This window comes from Canis lupus, chromosome 7 (assembly GCF_048164855.1).
Source record: "Canis lupus baileyi chromosome 7, mCanLup2.hap1, whole genome shotgun sequence".
Classification (NCBI taxonomy): Eukaryota; Metazoa; Chordata; class Mammalia; order Carnivora; family Canidae; genus Canis; species Canis lupus.
Genome location: NC_132844.1, coordinates 61,203,567 through 61,220,341, shown reverse-complemented (window position 1 = coordinate 61,220,341; position 16,775 = coordinate 61,203,567). Strand labels below are relative to the sequence as shown.

The 16,775-nt window shown below is 45.1% G+C and overlaps 1 protein-coding gene and 1 long non-coding RNA gene across 5 annotated transcripts in view; one reads left to right on the top strand and one right to left on the bottom strand.

The window, feature by feature from the left end:
- The window catches only part of LOC140637015 (uncharacterized), a 59,760-nt gene that overhangs the window by 10,051 nt on the left and 32,934 nt on the right, over positions 1-16,775 (bottom strand). For 3 of the 4 annotated variants that reach the window (XR_012034263.1, XR_012034264.1, XR_012034262.1), the window contains one exon: positions 8,953-9,060. This is a non-coding gene — a long non-coding RNA (uncharacterized lncRNA). Of the gene's footprint in view, positions 1-8,887; positions 9,061-16,775 lie in introns of those variants that run through there. The other variant, XR_012034261.1, reaches the window with a different exon arrangement.
- Positions 12,356-16,775, top strand: part of BICRAL (BICRA like chromatin remodeling complex associated protein) — a 78,463-nt gene continuing 74,043 nt past the window's right edge. Inside the window, exon 1 of the mRNA XM_072832977.1 lies at positions 12,356-12,617. The gene's annotated coding sequence lies outside the window, so the exon portion shown is untranslated. The remainder of the gene's footprint in view (positions 12,618-16,775) is intronic.

Genomic DNA, 16,775 nt, shown 5'->3' with positions numbered 1-16,775 from the left:
AGGAAATATGGATGTTGAGCTAATTCCCATGAAACGTCTCATCAGATGGGAACCTGTTTGTGCTGCACGTACTGTCTACTCCTTTAGTTTGTAAAAATACTAAAAGGCTCGCTTATGAGAAGTGAAAGATTTGGAGGAGGGAACATGGCACATAAAGTTTAGGAATGTGAATGTGTAACAGGCTACAGTGTGAGGCATTTGTGGCTCAAACAGTTGTGAGTTCTACTCTCTGGAAGGAACCCCAGTGGTCCCTGCATGTAGTAACTTGAAATGTGCTGAGACACAAATCTGAGTACATCCTAGTTGGCCTGTGGGTAGGGAGATAGTCTTTTGGCTGGTGAATGAGCAAGATGCTGTAGTTGATCCTGGGGTGAGAGGGGTTATAAAAATGAGCAAAGCATAGGCCTCGCCTCCTTGAGGCTCATGATCCAGGGATGAAAATGAAGATGACTAATTGTAAGTCAAGCCAGCTGCAGTGTGTGTTATAAAGGAGTGAGGAGGAAGTTCTTTGGAAGTGTAAAAGGAAGAGGGAAGGGGCCAAAGAGAGGGCTGAGGAGTAAGGGGAGGCACCCAGAAGAAAGGAATGCCAGGGCCATGCCAAGAACATGAGCAGAGCTGGGGAGGCACCAGTAGTATTTGAGGAACTTGGAATATAACACCATGTGGGAAGAGTGGAGAGTAGTCAGAAGGAAGAGAAAGGGATGTGGTGGACAATGGGCTGGAACCCGCCATCATCATTCCAAAGGCACTGAGGCCCCATTAGACGCTTTGAGCAGGAAGGGAGGCATCAGATTTGTGTTTTAGGAAGAGAATGGAATGGAGCAGGGGAGGTTGCCTTCAAGAGGCCACTGTGATGGTTCATTGGCTAAGTGACAAGGCTTGACCGAGACCAGTGGAAATGAATTGGAGGTTACTCAAGAATGATTTGTACCTGAAAGCCAATCCGTGAATTTATAATGGGCATGAACCTACCCAACCACTAGAGTGATTAGGTCAGCTGGCCAGAACACAACTTTTAAAATTGAAGTACATTAATAATCAAAGGATTACTTGGTGAAAATGGAGCTAAGGCAAAAGGCGTTGGATGGTCTGAAAGGACTTTTACTCGATCTGTAGCAGTTATTATATAGCAGTAATAATAAAGCTTAGTCTCTGGTGGTTTGTTACTATTCTCTAGAGAGATACTTGGCATGCCACAGCTGGAGGAACTATTCCCCTGACCAGCATTATAGAGAGGCTGGCAGGCAGCATATTCAAGGATATTTTGGCTGCAAGAGAGGAAACTCACTCATAGGAGAGCAAGTAAAATGCTCTTCCTTCTGTAAGGAAGGAGAGTCTAACAATCCAAATGCTAGAAAGGCAGCCAGGCCCCATGGGGCTTAGAATATCATCAGGCACTTCCTCCACCCCTCTTCCCTCCCTCCACACCCAGTGAGAATCTATTCTTCCCAACACACTGGCCTTCTGTTCCCATCCATTTGCATGGGCTCCATTATAACTGCTCCAACATGGTGGCCTTGACCCTTAGACTTTCCAGCCATATATAGTTTGCTCCCCGCAGCTGAGCCAGTTTCTGTGTCCCAAGTACTAATACTAGCAGAGAGGATCTGACTGTTCCAGGTTGGGTCATGGGCCTTCCCCTAATCTACTTAGGCTGAAGATGTGATGTGATAGATCATTTGTGAAAAACAAAATGATGGTAAACAATGGATAACTCTAGTATGCTGGTATTAATAACCCAGTGTATTAGCTGTCTATGGCTGTATAACAAAGTGCCTCAAAACTGAGCAGTGGGATTTTTTGTTTGTTTGTTTTTTGTTTTTAAGTAATCTCTACACCCAGTGTGGGGTCGAACTCACAACCCTGAGAGATTTCCAGCTCACAGTCAGTGAGGCCCCAAGGCTTTCTGCCTATTGTGGAAGCATAATCATGCCCCCTGCTGCCCACCCTTCAGGTTACTGCAGACTGAGGACAGCTGGACTACAACTCCCAACTAAACTGTTTCCGGGTTCCTGGCCCTCATAATTGTGATATAATAATAAATTTAGCTTGTTGCTTTAAACTGCTACATTTTGGAGGCACCCGGCTGGCTTAGTTGGTAGAGTGTATGACTTTTTTTTTTTTTTTTTTTTTAATTTACTTATTCATGAGAGACACAGAGAGAGAGGGGCAGAGACACAGGCAGAGGGAGAAGCAGGCTCCATGCAGGGAGCCTGATGTGGGACTCGATCCTGGAACTCCAGGATCACGCCCTGGGCCGAAGGCAGGCACTAAACCGCTGAGCCACCCAGGCGTCCCGAGTGTGTGATTCTTGATCTCTCAGACACTTATCCTCATAAAATTCGAATCTGTTCATAGCAGTTTCTTATTTAAACCATCCTCAAATGGCTCCCGTTTTTCCCTAGACAGGTGTTTTGTTTTCTTTTTTAATTTTAATCGCCACCATAGGAACGAATACATTTTTTTTTTTTACTTAAGTGTAGACAAAATGCCATATGAGTTCACTTACATGTGGAATCTAAAAAATAAAACAAATGAGTAAACAAACAAAAAGCAGAAACAGAACCATAAATACAAACTAGTGGTTGCCAGAGTGGAGGGGTTGGGGGGATGGGCAAAATGGGTGAAGAAGAGTGGGAGATACAGGCTTCCAGTTATGGAAAGAATTAGTCACAGGGATGAAAGGAATAGCATAGGGATTATAGTCAATGGTATTGTAATAACATGGTATGGTGACAGATGGGAGCTACACTTGTGGCGAGCATAGCATAATACAGAGGGTTGTTGAATCACTGTGTCATATACCTAAAATTGTGTCAACGATATTGCAATAAAAAATGATAACAAATTTTTAAAAATTTAATCACCACCACAGTAAGAAATACATATACATATTTTTAATTGACGTGTAGTTGACATATGGTATTATATTAGTTTCAGGTGTACAACACAATGATCCAACATTTATTTTTTTTTTAAAGATTTATTTATTTATTTATGACAGACATAGAGAGAGAGAGGCAGAGACACAGGAAGAGGGAGAAGCAGGCTCCATGCTGGGAGCCTGACACGGGGCTCGATCCCGGGACTCCAGAATCGCGCCCTGGGCCAAAGGCAGGCGCTAAACCGCTGAGCCACCCAGGGATTCCCCTGATCCAACATTTATATATATTATGAAGTGATCACCAGGATGAATCTAGCCACCATCTGTGCCCATAGAATGTTGTTACATATTATTAACTATATTCCTATGCTGTACATTGTATCCTCGTGGCTTATTTATTTTATATCATAAAACAACACACACACATATATAGACAGGTTTATAATGAAAAGAAATTTCACAAAAAAGTTTACACTACCTTACTACCTGTGCCATATTCAGGTATTTTCTATTCTAAGCTCTTTCATTTTTTTATGAAAGCTGGTCACAGTCTCATGGATTTTACATCCTATTGAATTGTGACCCACAGTGTGGAAGGCAACAGCCTAAAGAATCACCCAGACTCCCTGCCATGAGCTACAAAGCTCTACCTGGAGCTCTCTCCTCTCTTTCCTTACATTATTTAGAGAACTCTTACGCATCCTTTAAAACTCAGTTTATGGAAAAAATAAAAATAAAAATAAAAATAAAACTCAGTTTATGGGACGCCTGGGTGGCTCAGCGGTTGAGCACCTGCCTTCGGCCCAGGGTGTGATGCTGGAGTCCCGGGATCGAGTCCCACATCAGGCTCCCTGCACGGAGCCTGGCTCTCCCTCTGCCTATGTCTCTGCCCCTTTCTCTGTATGTCTCTCATGAATAAATAAATAAAATCTTAAAACCAGCTTTAAAGTGTCTCCTCTTCCCTTCTCTTCTTGCATAGAATTGCCCACTCTGGCCCCCAGAGCATTTCACTTGGTGACTATCCCTCCTCGCCAGCCTGCTCTAGGGTCAGCTCCCTGAGTCTACAATACATTTTCATAAAGTGTCTCCAAGTATGTTTACGAGGAGCAAATTAGCATCACACATATGACGGTGCTGCAAATGAGCAATGTGCAGGTGGGGGGTGTCGCACGCAGGTTTCCTGTTGCTGGAGCCACGTGCTGCAGAAACAGGATCCCTCCCCCTTCAGGCCAGTGTCTCGCCCCGTGCATGCATCTCAGGTACAGTTTGCACTGGAACTTGCCACCCAGTTCATTGCCGTGGTTCATTTTAAGCTGCTCTGGTTTCTTTTTGTTTTGGGGTTGTTTTTGTTTTTTTTTTCTCCTACTTTTTTCATTTGTTTGTGTTGATGGGGACAGCCTAGTGAGAAATGGAGCTTCAGGCAGCACAGATAGGAAGGTCTCTATATCTGCACCCGCCCTGTGGCTGGGGCTGGGGGGGGACTCCTTTCTGAAGTGGTATGGAAGGAGGGTTTTGAGGTTTTTGAATATTTACTGCTAAGTATCTAAGAAAGAGATTTGTTTGCCCACATTTGCACTGTCTTGGCAGGCTAGCAACCTGACCAAAAAAAAATATATATATATATATATATATATATATTTTTTTTTTTTTTTCCTTTCTGTGGTTTTTATTTTTGAAGGAGAGAATCGACACCTTGGTTAAATTGTGCTGAAATACAATGGCTGTTTCCTTTTAACTTAAGGGTTGATGCTAATATGATTCCTAGGCCCAGCCTCTTGGGGGTTGCTGATAGACTATGCTGTGAGCCATAACAAGAAAAGGGGGGTAGGGGGAAGCAATTAAATTATTCCTTCTCCAGTATTCTCATTTCTGCACCTGTCAATGGCTATGTAACTGCCCAAGGATATGTTGACTTGGTTGGGTATGTGCTTATTTGGGGGAGGGAAGTGAGAGGTGAAGTGAAGACAGACTGTAAAACGATAATTACTGTGGAATATGATAAATAGTATGATAGAGGTATGTATTACATGCATAGAGAAGGCAGGCATTTATTCCCTTCAAGGGGTAATTTTCAAAAAAGGTCACCTCCATTAATGGATTGTGAAATTCATTTACAAGGTGACTTGTTTTTTTTAAGGTTTTATTTATTCATGAGAGACACACACACAGAGAGAGGCAGAGACATAGGCAGAGGGAGAAGTAGGCTCCCCACAGGAAGTCCAATGCGGGACTCGATCCCAGGACTCCAGGATCACGACCCAAGCCAAAGGCAGATGCATTTAACCACTGAGCCACCCAGGTGTCCCTACAAGGTGACTTCATAACACTTCTAAAAGTGAGAAAAAATGGACTGAAATACAGTTGATCCTTGAACAATATGGGGGTTAGGGACCCCAATTCCCCCACACCCTTCACTGTGCAGTCAAAAATCCATGCATAACTTGACTCTCCCAAAAGTTAGCTACTAATGGCCTATTGTTGACTGGAAGCCTTAAACAGTCCATTAACACATATTTGGTATGTTATACGTATAATATGCTGTATTCTTACAATAAAATAAGTAAGCTAGAGGAAAGAAAATGTTATTAAGAAATTCATAAGGAAGAGAAAATCTATTTACAGTGATGTGTTATAAGAAAATATGCAGGGCAGCCCTGGTGGCGCAGCGGTTTAGCGCTGCCTGCAGTCCGGGGTGTGGTCTTGGAGACCCAGGATCGAGTCCCACATCAGGCTTCCTGCATGGAGCCTGCTTCTCCCTCTGCCTGTGTCTCTGCCCCTATCTCTCTGTCTCTATGAATAAATAAAATCTTAAAAAGAAAATATGCAGACAGGAGACCTGCGCAGTTCAAACCCACGTTGTTCAGGGGTCAACTGAATCTGAAGCTGCAAACTCCGTGGTAAGTTTAGATACTGTTTTCCAAAACCTTTGTTTTAGTTATGTATTTATTGCCTGGTAATATGAAATCTATTTTTTGGGAGTGAGTCTTAGACAAAGATGTCTGAAAGCCACTTGTAGGGGATGGAAGAAGGCGCCCCAGAGGAGATGGCATTTGAGCTGGGTGTTGGAGACTGGTGGACTTGCCCCAGACGAGGAAGGGCATTCCAGGCAGAGGGCAAAAGTTATGTCCCCATTGGGAGGTGTGTTCAGGGGCAGGATATTCTCCGTGATTGCACTGCAGGGTACTGGGAGAGGAGCGGCTGGAGGTGCTCCTGGGGGGGTGGGATGAGGGGGAGGTGGAGTAATTAATGAACCACTTGAAGATACAAATGTTGGCACCTCAGCTCTCCCCAGAAATTCTAAGTCTCTGGTAATGGGTTTGACCTTGGGAATCTGTATTTTTAATAAGCTTCCCTGGGCAGTGAGGTGCTAACAGAGGAGTGATGTAGCCAGTGCTGGGTTTGCAAAGGGGTGATTTTTGCAGTAATTTGGATAGAAGATTGAATAGGGAGGCCAAGCCAGAGAGAGAGGAGGACCTGAACTGAGGTGAAGGTCCTCGGAGAAGAGGGACTGGATTTGAGGGAGACTTTGGAGGTGGGTTGCATGAGCTAAGAGAAGTAAGAGAATGAGAAGGAATGGTAGAGAATCATAAAATATCTAGGGGGTTGGTCTGTGAACACAGAGACAAGAGGGAAGACCAAATTCAGAAGGGGAGAGGATTGCTTGAGTTTTGGGTTTTGCCCTAAGACAGGGCAGGAATCACCCATCAAGTTTTCACCATGCCCCATGTGAACTATACCTCCAGAGCAAATGTGTCCTTTGCTCAGATTGCCCATCTCTGAACAACCTCCTAAGTGCCTTAAGTTCATCTAACTCACAAGGGATTGATTCATATACCCAACTGCTAGCTGTCTGGTATGATTGACAGTGAGGGGATATATAAAACTTTTCAGGTACAAGAGTACTTTCCTCTTTGCTCAGGGTGTTACCTTTACAGTACCAGAAAACCTGGGGAATGAAAGCAGTAATTAAAAGATTTAGGTGAGAGAGAATTGTATGGTCTGAGGGGTGTCACACAGGGACTCTAAAAATGCCTGATTAACCTTCCTGTGCTCAAAGAATGTGGCTCTTCAGGGATCATGATGCTTGTGGAAGTCACAGTGTCTATAACTCCTCAGTATTCATCTTCAGTATTGAGGCTATGTCTTGGTGCCTGTTTTGTGCCTAGTGATTTGTTTTCAATTTGTATCTACAAGTCATCTTTTAGGGGTGGTTCTCTATTAAATGTCTGATTTCTTAGTAGTTTTATTTTCAGAAAGGATGCTGACATTTATTGAGCAAGCCCCTTTATGTAAGAATTCTATCTTAGAGGCTGACTTTCTCACCAAAATCTTTTTTTTAAGATTTTATTTATTTGTTCATGAAAGACACAGAGAAAGAGGCAGAAACACAGGCAGAGGGAGAAGCAGGCTCCCTGTGGGGAGCCTGATGTGGGACTTGATCCTGGGACCCTGGGCTCATGCCCTGGGCTGAAGGCAGACGCTCCACCACTGAGCCACTGAGGCACCCCTCTCACCAAAATCTAAGGGTGCTTTATAGTAGGAGCCTGAAGCCTAGTAAACCCCATTCTACTTCCTCTCTAGTCCACCATCCTCCTGGGCATGGTGGTGGGAAAAGGAATGCTCTGTTCAAGACAGGCCAGGAGTTCTGGCAGAGGACCACAGGGGCTGGAGAGCTGGCAGGTGACACATCCCAGACATGCCTTCCAGCGGCATTGGCATAGGCATGAGGTGTCTTAACCTGATGACTGTCCTCCCACTCTCATACTCTGTGGGGAAGCACAGGCTAGATGTTTAAGACAGCAAGGCCAGTGGGAGTGCTGACTGCCTTTTTTTTTCTTTCTTTCTTTTTTTTTTTTTTTTACAGTTGTTACACTCCTTATCCTTGTACTAGAAGCTTGTGGGAGTTCAGACTTCTTAAAATCTGTCAAGGAAAATAACCAGCTTGAAATATGACATGACTAGAATAGCCTTAGTCTCTACAAAGATGATTTAAATTGTTTATATTCATCTACCAAATAATGTAGGCAAGGTTTTGAAAACAGTTGTAATCATGCCAATAAATTGCTTGTTTACCATTGCTTTGAAAACAGTTACTCCTAACGATAGTATTAACAGTCACAACACTAATGGTAACTATTATTGAATATTTACTATATATCTGGTTCTAAAGCAAGGAATTTGTATCTGTAGTGTCATTTAACTCCCCCCTTCAGCATCCTGAGATATAGGCATTGGTACCTTCATGTTACCGATAAGAGAAGTGAGAGAAATTGAAAAAGTAGGCAAAGAGACCAAAGGAATAAAAAGTGTCAATGCCAGAGTTCTAACTGGTAAGAGAGAGGGTGGGGAGCGGGTAGAGGGGGAGGAAGAACTGTAAACCATTAGCCTCTTCTGCCTGTGATCCATTGGGCAATGGTTTTATGTGGTTCTAGGAGATGACTGCACTCCCTTAATATATAGTAAGTTCTCTAGATATAGACTGATTTCTTGTGTTCTTATGCATCTTGTGGACTGGGCTGTTTTTCTCTTATCCCACAAGTACTGATCGTGAGTTAACTCTATACAGAGTACTCTGTTAGGCCCCTTAGAGAATAGAAAGCCCTTGAGGAGCTCCCTATCTGGGAGGGAACATGAGAGAGAGATAATTAGGTTCAATCATATGAGATTGCCACTGGGAAATTACAAGGGACATACTAAAATAAATTACTGATGCATAACTAAAATAAGACAATATAATATTAGCTAAATACTGTGACCTCTCCTGTTTCAGGTACCTTGCTAAACATTTTGCATGCAGTAGTTCCTAAATCCTTAAAATAACTCTCAGACATGATTATAATTACCTCATTTTATAGATGAAGAAGTTGAGGCTCTCAAGGGTGAAGTGAGTTGCTCAAAGCCACACACCTGGTTGTGACAAGGGTGGAATTTGCACCTTTGCAAAGGTCAGCCTGAATACAGAGCTAGTGCGCTTAAGCCCCAGAATGTAAGTACTTCTAAAGGTGCAAATAAAGGTATACACTTTATTTATGCACATTGGCAATTTTCAGTTTTTATCTCACACATACCTTATACAGCATTTACTAAATCATTTGGTGTATCTTGGCACTTCTGTGATGGGGGCATATCTGGTCATGCGCATCACACTTAATCTCAGCATCTGTATTCTTCCCCTTCTGAGAATGGCCCACCAACCAAGGGGAACATATGGAGGGAAAAGACAAAAAACAGATATATTTCAACTTGTGTTATGTGGACATTGGGCCTGTTTATTCAGATGCCCAAACATACACTAGAACACTTCGATTATAATTTAATTATTGCCTCTTTCCCCCCACCCCCCACCCCCTGTGTCCACTTGCCCTTCTTTCTTTCTTTTTTTTTTTTCTTTTAAACATTTTATTTATTTATTCATGAGAAACACAGGGAGAGAGAGGCAGAGACACAGGCAGAGGGAGAAGCAGGCTCCATGCAGGAAGCCCGATGTGGGACTTGATCCTGGGGCCCCAGGATCACGCCCTGAGCTGAAGGCAACCGCTAAACCGCTGAGCCACCCAGGTATCCCCCGCCCTTCTTTCTTTCTAAGTCACACACACAGATGGGAATCATAGGAATGACTATTTATTTATTTATTTATTATTATTATTATTATTATTTTTTAGGAATGACCATTTAAATTGTACATAATTAAATTGCAGGCACTACTATTAAAGTTATTTGTGTATAGTTAAGCCATTTTAAGAACTTTCTTCTTAAGTTTCCTGATCTCACACTTAGATACTAAAATCCTGTTTATATAAACCATAATTTTACATTTTGCATACAAAGGTATATCCTTTATTTTAAAATGTTGTCTTTTTAATCACATGAGAAAAAAATAAAGAAGCTTTGTTTGTTATAGTACTAAGTGATGTCAATTTTGATGGTGCCTGGTGAATGGTGCCTGGTGAATCTGGGATTCTCCCTGCTGCCTCAGGATTTTGTAACACCCCCCCCCCAAATTTACAATTAGATTGACAGCTGGCATTCTCAAAGTAGGTCATCACAAATTAGACGGTTGTCCTGTCTGTGGCATAGACAGAGCTCTGTTTATATTAAAACAGGGAGGACTGCTTGTTCCCAAGATCCTTTTCAGGACTCGAACAGGGTGAGTTATAGCCTCAATCTGACTTGGGCTCCCTCCTCAGCCCTTATTAGACTGATGACCCCAGGCAAATTACTGAAACCACTGGGAGCCTCATCTACAAAGTCAGGCTGATTAAGGTTTGTGGAAAGGTTCATCCAATAATGTATATAAGCATCTAGGTGGTTAGTAGGCATTCAGGAAATATCAATGCTCTTATATTTGGACATTCTTTTTAAAAATCCTGCAATGCCCTATACTCTTCTTTTTTTTTTTTTTAAAGAATTTATTTATTTATTCATAGAGACACACACACAGAGAGAGGCAGAGACACAGGCAGAGGGAGAAGCAGGCTCCATGCAGGAAGCCCGACCTGGAACTCTATCCTGGGTCTCCAGGATCATGCCCTGGACTGATGGCAGCGCTAAACCGCTGAGCCACCCAGGCTGCCCTGCCCTATACTCTTTATATAAATTGTTTTGTTTGGTGATCTGTTAAAGTCAAATTTTTGTGTCTTTGGGGTTTGGGGCAACTTGGGAGAACAGCTTTCTAAAATCCATTAATATTTCATTGGAGCTGTGGAGCAACAGCTGTATAAGTTGCTTGGTGGGCCCTAATTGCAATGAATAATCCATGAACTCTTTTGAAATGTAATTCTTCGAAATGGGTACTATAATTAAATTCCAGCCAATCCAAGAGCACTTTAAAACATGTTTAAAAATTTCACAATCCAATTAGAAAACTGGTTGGTCCAACTGTCAAGTGTAGAGAAATATGCTAATTTATGCAAAGACTACTGTTCCAGGAAGGCCTTGGCTGAATGTGAAGCACAACATTTTCTGAGAAAACACCTCGATGATACTATGTGATACTAAATCACTGAATATATTTTTAAGGCATGTCCAAATACAAAGCATACATTGTAAATGACAAAGCAGCAGTTACTAAAGCAAGATATGGTTTGTTTTTTAAAGAGGTTTTCTATCTTGAATATGACAACATTGTATGCCAACCTTGACATATTTATCTTGTGCAATACAGCATAGTTATAGTATCCTTATAAAAGCAAGCAAGGTATACTACTATTGTGGTTTTTTTTTTTTTAATTCTAAGGGGATATACAGACTAAACAATTTCACTTAAATAATTTAAATCTAGAGATAATCTGATTTTAAACTCACCAAACATCTGGGAGACATGGGTCTGAACATTGTTTATCCACAGGACCCCCACTGTTCTCTCTCTCTCTCTCTCTCTCTCTATATATATATATATATATATATATCGCAAACTAATTTAAAATAATTTTAGAACATTTCTGGGGCTTACATAGGTAGGTTTTAAAAATCCAAGTCACATTCTTACACTATTTTTTACCTGCCCTTGGTGTTTATTTAAAGACCCCCACTCTATTTCCGTGGGCGTTTGCAGGATAAGTAAATACAATCAACATAGACACAAAGGCATCCCCTCCCAATCTGCACTATCATAATTAACGTTTACATAAGTGCTCTGAGGTCTAGATGGTTTATGGAGACATCTCAACAATTTGAGATTTGAGATTAAAAACTGGTAATGGTGGTAATTATATACTTGCACCAAAAAGTGTTAAGAGATTGGGTAGCTTCCTTTTAAGACTGGGGATCATGTAATGAAAATTCCACAAACTTGGCTTATATTGGTGGTGATAAAGGCCATCAACGTAAGGAGAAGGCAAGAGGAATTGAATGTTTCGAATGACTTAATCAGCTCCTCACCTTCATCTTGGCCGCTAAAGTTGTGTTGTGTTTGTTTTTTTCTTAATGTTGACTTACAGATTTCACAGATAAGGTTTCACGGCATTCGGGAATGGAAAAAGAGGGTGTTGCAAAGGAAAGCCTGGTACATTTAAAAGTTAGAATGAATCAGTTATTTGCCAAATGAGTAACTCAAAGTGTTTTTTTACTTTAAAAAAAAAAGCATATGCAAAAAAAAAAAAAAAGGTATTGACTGGTTCTAATCAGAGTTCTAAACAAATGCTGTGTTTTTTGTGTTTAACCCCCAGCGCCCCCCAATCTCCGTCGAGCTAAAACTGGAGAGAGAGTGTGTGTGTGTGTGTGTGTGTGTGTGTGTGTGTGTGTGTGTGTGCAGGGTGCCTGCAGAGAGAATAGCACGCATCTTGTAGATCTAAAAAAAAAAAAAAAAAAAAAAAGCCAAATAAACCTGTTTCTTGAATAAACCAGTACATTTCTGAAGTTAAAAAGAATCCGAAAGGAAACAGGAATTGACAGCTTGGGAGCTTGATTTTTGGGGGGAGAAAAAAAAATTTTTTTAATTAAAAAGCCCCTAATCTCCACATTTCTTGCTAGGCGAGAACCGAAGTTTGGAGGTAGACGAGCAGGCGAGCGGTCTGCCCGGGCGCAGAGCATGAAGGCCGGGCGGGCGCGGGGAGCGGGCGCCCGCCGCCCGGCGCGGGGGTGAGCGAGAGAGAGAGCGGAGCGCGTGTGGCCGGCGCCGCTCGGCCGGGAGCTCCCGCGCCCGCGCCCCGCGCCCCGCGCCCGCCGCCGCCGCCGCCGCCCCTGGTGCGATGGCGCAGAAACCCCGTTGACAAGGCACTGCTTTTTCATGACGGTGAGTTTCCCTTTGAGTGTATTATAATTTTGTGATAAAAATTTCAAGGAGAAAAAAAAAAAACACACACAACCTCCTTCCTCTGCCTCTTTCCTTCGGGGAGGGGAGAACCGAGGGAGGGGGGGGGCTGGAGATCTATCTCCAGACAGACAGAAAAGAAAGAGGAGCAAATTAAACACCGAGTTGCCAAAACCAGGATATTAGGTTTCAGCCCAGAGAGCTATTGGCTAAGGCTGTGTTTTTTTTTGGGGGGGGGTGGGTTTGTGGGTGGGTGATGGTGGTGGTGGGTGGATGTTTAATGGACACGGAGAAAAGGGGAATCGAGTGTTTATGCCTTTCCCAGCGCCGCCCGGGCCCCGGGAAGACCAAGTTCAGTGTCGCGGGCGGGGGCGGGGGCGCGGGCGGGCAGGGGGCGGTGGGGCCGGGCTGGGGGCGCCTCGGCGGGGTGGGGGCCCCGCCGCCCTTTTTTTTTTTTTTCTTTTCTTTCTTTTTTTTTTTTTTTTCCTTCCTTTTCCGCGGATGCAAATTTCTGGAGCGGGGAGAGGGAGAGCCTTGGGAAGGGGGGTGGCGTGGCGGTTGGCGGTGGGGAGGAGAGGGGAGGGAAGCCTTTTAATGACTCATTGATTGAGCCGGTTTAAAATTAGTTGTGTGCGCGAGTGTGAGTGTGTTTTCCGCCCCCCGGAGCCGCCGGGAGCCGGGAAGGAGGGAGCGGGGCTCGGCGAGGCCGCGAGCGGGGGGCAGGGAGGGCCAGGAGTGACGGCGGGCGAGGAAGAAAAATAAGCTTTTCCAATCTCCTCCCCTCGGTTTTCCCCCCCTCGTTTCTTTTCTCTCTCGGAAGCTCTTGGGTGTGAATCGCATTTTCTTTCTTCTCGGCAAAATGGACCCCGCGTCTCGGAGGGGGAGGGGAGCGGCGGGGAGGGCGGCGGCGGCGGCGGCGGCGGCGGCGGGGACCGGCTTCCTCCTGCCTGGCGTCGTCCTCCCAGGCGCTCCCGCGGGCGGCGGCGGCGGCGAGAGCCCCGAGCGGCCTCCTCCCGGTCGCCTCGCCGCCTGGCTCCGAAGCTGCGCCGGCGACCCGCGGCCGGGGCCGGCCGAGCCCTCGCGCCGCGCCGCGCCGCGCCGCCGACCCGCGGCCCCGCCGGGCGCCTCCAGCCGGGCCGAGCGGACGGGGCGCCGCGGCGGCGCTGTGCGGGCGCGCGGGCTCCACGCGGCTCGGCCCCCCGAGTCGCCCCGAATGCGGGATCTTTTTCGGGGGGTGGGGGTGGGGGTGGGGGTGGGGGTGGGTGCGGCTGGAAGGCGCTAAGATGGCGCTGGGCCTGGCCCGTCGCCAGGGCTGGTGGCGCAGTTGCTCCGCGGGCGCCATCTTCCCTGGCGGCGCGGGCGGCGCCCTCCGCGGACGCCTCGCGGGCCGGGGCGCGGGGAGCCGCGCTGACGCTGCGGGGCTCTGCGAAAGGGGCCCCAGACCCGAGACGCGGGGCGGCCGGCGCGGAGCGGGAAGGGGCCGGGGCGGGCGGGGGGTCGGGCCCTGCGGCCGAAACGCCAGGCGAGGAGGGGGCGGTCGCCGCGCCCCGGGCCTGAGACCCGACGGCTCCGCGCCCCCGCCCGGCTGCGGGCCCGGCACGGGGGCTTTTCCTCCCTCCTCCCCCAGTTGAAGCGTACGGCCAGACCAGGTCACACACACACACAAAAAAAAAAATTTTGCAAGAGCAAGTCGAGGACGACGGTGTCCGCCCTACAGGGACACGGTTTCCTGGAGGCCCTGCCGGAGTCTCCGCTCTTCGGTTGCTGAATTTTAAAACCACCCCGGGGAGGGAGGCACGGATCGCTCCCACACTGAGGGAAGGGCATGGGTTCCAGTGACCCAAACCTCTCGTTGGCTTTCATCATCATTATGCCAAGCGGTAGGGGCTTGGAACGGTTCCGTAGAGTTCTGATCTGAAAAATCAAACTCGCTTTGAGACTCTTGAGACTTTTTTTTTCTTCTGCCCCCCCCCCCCCCTAAAAAAACAAAAACAAAACCTGCACTGTTTTGGGATCCTCATTGAATAGGAGGCTGCTTCTCGGTTCTCTGATGCCCCAAAGTATTTTCCTGAAAACCACCCATATAAGTATTTATCTGACCTGTCTTAAGAGATGTGTGTGGGCTTTTAACTGTTGTCAGTTGTTACTGAAAAGATGATTGGAAGGAGGGGAAAAAAAGTCCCTAAAACTCATCTCTCTAGGAGTTCAGAGATGGAAAGTGAGTAGTTAATTCTAGTGGGTAAGAGTAACATAGTGGCACCAGGAGGCGTGTCCTTGTGTTTGTATAGATGTTGTGGCTGTTGTAGACACCTTGATAAGACCTACCCTATATTGAACGCTGCCGAATGTATGTGCCTACTGCTGTACTTAACTCCTATTTATATCAGTCCTGTAATACTGATTTTAGTATCTCTTTATACCAGAGAGGAACTAGTGTTCACCCAGATACACAAATTGTTCCACGTCTTGCAGTTTTAAATGATAGAATTGACCTTGGTTCCCAAAAGCCATGTTCTTGGCTCTACACCTGTGGTGTCCAAATCTGAGTTTCAGAAGCAAACTAGAGGGAGTTAGTTCCATTTTTTTTTTTTTTAAGATTTTATTCATTTATTTATGAGAGACACAGAAGTAGAGACAGACAGAGGGAGAAGCAGGTTCCATGCAGGGAGCCTGATGTGGGACTCAATCCCCGATCCCTGATCCCCCCAGACTCTGGGATGGTGCCCTGAGCCCTGAGCCAAAGGCAGATGCTCAACTGCTGAGCCACCCAGGCATTCCCGGGGAGTTAGTTACAAATCTAAATGTAGATTTGTAACATCACCTCCCCTCCCACTTATTTGTTAAGACCAGTTGGATTTGTGTGTGTGTTTCCTCAAAATACCTAGTGTGTTAGGCAGTCTCAGTTTTAAGCATCTTTCAACTTTCTGATGTCTCTAACTCCCAATTTTGAAATTCTGGCCCACCCAACAGACCCTAAATCTGAATATGTGGGAGTCTGTTATTCCAAAGCCCTCCAGGTGATTCCACTGTGATATATTTTTTTAACTTATGATAGTCACAGAGACAGAGAGAGGCAGAGACACAGGCAGAGGGAGAAGCAGGCTCCATGCACCGGGAGCCCGACGCGGGATTTGATCCCGGGTCTCCAGGATCGCGCCCTGGGCCAAAGGCAGGCGCCAAACCGCTGCGCCACCCAGGGATCCCGATTCCACTGTGATAGATGGGCATTTTGAATGTTGCTGTAGCACTCTATGCGCTATGCTCCTTGCCCTTTTTTGAATTGGAGTGAGACTTGAGGCCTATATCATTTTGACTTTCAACAGTTAATTGCTCATTCTCACTTTTATTTTTCTCCTCTAGCTGCCATTTATCAAATCATTGAAACTTTTCTTACAGAAAGGTTTAGCTATTCTAAGACTTTAAAATCTCAGTACGTTCTCAGAAGTATATCTCATTCTGCTGAGAAGTTATATAACATACAGGCTTCTAGGTCTAGCTGGGCCGTCTAGTTTAGTCCACACAGCTGTGCAACAAAAATAGAATTGAATCTAGGATTGATATAGAAATTAGGAATAGGGTAAAGATCTTGGGGAGAAAAACCTAGAGGTTAATCCTTGGAAGAAAGGATTCTTCTCAAAATTTTGAATTGTGAAGGTATTTTTTGTGTTTGGGGAAATAGAATGGTGAAATTTTTCTAAACATGGGACCCTTTTATGCATCCAGGACACAGAAGGTCAGGAAGAAACAAGTAATGAATAGCAGACCTGACCAAAATGAGAGAACCAAGTCAGTGATGAAATCTAACTTCTCTGGATAGGGACCATATATACTTTTTTTGTGATGTTACTTTTAAAATAAATAATTGGTTAAAAAAATAAATTAGCCTTTGGTGGAATTCAAGACAGGCAAGATCTCTGCCCTCATGGATTTATAGTATATTGGGGAAGACAGGAAATAAGACCCTATAGGACTTCCCTAATGCATCTGTACCAGGAGTTTGGAGTTTTATGTTACTAAAAATGACAAGCTTCTGAAGAGCTTTCATTAAGGCAACAATGTTTTTGTCAAGGGAGGATATGGAGAGGAGAACCAGGAGGCTATTGGAGTGGCCAGCCCAAGATTGACAGTATTTTAGGCAAA